The following is a 2497-nucleotide window of genomic DNA, read 5'->3' as shown; positions in this document are numbered from 1 at the left end:
CTCTGCAGGAAGCCTATTTCACTGGGCAAGTTCTAGAACCCCTTTTAGGTATTCCAATCAGTTATAGGCTGAAGACAGGCTTACAAGCTTACAAGTGATCATGTGTCCTTGTATTTCTTTCGATCCCACTTAAGTGTCTATTTTACAGTAGTAGGCAAGGAAAACCAATATCCATAAGATAGTCAGTTATGTTAACATTATTTTCCCTCTTTTATCTATTCAGATTATGCCTCAATTCCTGTATCATAGAGCTCTGTTGTTACAAGGTTTAGCATGCATCACTTAGTCAAATTTGCAGAAGATTTTAAAAATGCAATACATCATTTGATTTCCTGACCGTTACTTCCATGGACACTGATTGCTAAACTAATTGCAATGAATTTTTTGAAAACTTGAATCTTCCCTTCATTTATCTTGATGCTACTTGTTGTTGCTGTTCAGTGTCATAGAGTCAGTTTTGACTCACAGTGACCATGAGGAGCAACTGGTGAGTCTGAAGCTCCAACTGATCTTGTAGTCAAGTGCTTATCCCCCAGTGCCACACCTAGATTTCTGATGTTACCTATTGGTCCATTTATCATGCTACTTATTGCTACAATCTTCATAAAGTCAAGGTTTTATTATTTAAATAAATATGATGAACGGATACAAAAATGACACACACTATTTATAATTTTAAACTACACTGTACCAGCTTGTTGTGTTTGAATGACTGCCTATTTGCCTAAGTGCAGATTCCATGAAAGTACAATATGTTCTAGAATTTCCTCTCTTCACAGTGATATCCATAATTAATAAGACACACACAGCTGAATGTTTTTGCATAGTCAATAAAACACATGCAAACATTTCTCCCATCTTCTCTGCTTTTAGTCGAGATCTATCAACAATTATATCCTTCATTCCACATTCTCTTCTAAATCTTTCTTGAATTTCTGGCAGTTACATATTAGCATACTGCTGCAACCATTTAAAAATTATCTTAAAAAATTCTTACTTGTGTGTTCTCATAATGTGTTCTCATTACTGTTAAGTGCCATCAAGTCAATTCTGACTTATAGAAGCCCTGTACAGGGTTTCCAAGGAGAGGCTGGTGAGTTTGAACTACCAACCTTGCGGTTCAAAAAGACTTTGCAGTCCAGTGCTTATCCTACAGCACCACACCAGAACTCTGATATCAATCAGGTTGTTTGATATTTTTCTCTTTCCCTTATATCATCTTTGTTTGGAATGGGCACAAATATGGAGCTCTTTCAGTCAGTTTGATATCTATCTTTTAAATTTCATGACAAGTAAACAATTTCAGCTTTGCTGGAATAAATTCATTTTTTGAGACATCTCAATTAGTATTCCATCTATTCCTGGAGCCTGATTGTTTTTATCAATGCAGTAGGGACTTCTTCCTTGTACTATCAATTCTTGGTCATATGCTACCTGCTGGAAAAAAAAAAAAAAAAAGACAATAACAGCATTTGATTCCTTTGGGTATAGTGACTCTGTATTCCTTTCATCTTCTTTAGATCCTTCTTGCATTGTTCTTGCTTTTCCCCCATAAAATTGTTTGGTATTGTAATTTGAGGCTTGAAATTTTTTAGTACTTTCAGCTTGAGAAATACCATGAGTGTTCTTCCCTTTTGGTATTCTAGTCCCAAGTCTTTGCACATTTCATTATATTTACTGTCTTCTTAAACTGCCATATAAAAGCTGCTCCACTTTTTCATCATTCCTTCCTTTTTCTTTTGTTTACTTGTGCTTTATTGACTATGCAAAGGCTTTTGATTGTGTGGATCATGACAAGCTATGGACAACATTGCAAAGTATGAATATTCCTAAACACTTAATTTTGCCCATGAGGAATCTGTACATGGACCAAAAGGCAGTTGTTTGAACAGAACATGGGAACACTGAATGGTTTAAAATTAAGAAAGGTGTGAGATAGGATTGTATTCTTTCACCATACTTATTCAACCTGTATGCTGAGCAAATCATACAAGAAGCTGGGTTCTATGAAGAAATATCTGGCATCAGGATTGGAGGAAGACTCATTAACAGCCTGAAACATGCAGATGATACAACATTGCTTGCTGAAAATGAAGAGGACTTCAAACATTTACTGATGAAGATCAAAGAGCACTGCTTTCGGTGTGGATTGCATCTCAAAGCAAAGAAAACAAAAATCCTCACCCCTGGACAAATAAACAACATTATTATCAATAGAAAAAAGATTGAAGTTGCCAAGGACTTCATTCTTTTTGGATCAACTATCAACACTTATGGAAGCAGCAGTCAAGACATCAAAGGATTATTTACATTAGGCAAATCTGTTTCACAAGACCTTTTTAAGGTGTTGAAGAGCAAAGATATCAGCTTGAAAATTAAGGTGCACCTAACCTAAACCATGGTATTTCAATAACCTCACATGCATGCAAAAGCTGGACAGTGAATAAGGAAGACTGTAGAAGAATTGATGCATTTGAGTTATGGTGTTGGAGGAGAA

Source organism: Chrysochloris asiatica, unplaced genomic scaffold, assembly GCF_000296735.1.
Source record: "Chrysochloris asiatica unplaced genomic scaffold, ChrAsi1.0 scaffold00011, whole genome shotgun sequence".
In the NCBI taxonomy this organism is placed as follows: Eukaryota; Metazoa; Chordata; class Mammalia; order Afrosoricida; family Chrysochloridae; genus Chrysochloris; species Chrysochloris asiatica.
The sequence above is the reverse complement of the archived record's forward strand: the minus strand, read 5'-3'. Positions refer to the sequence as shown.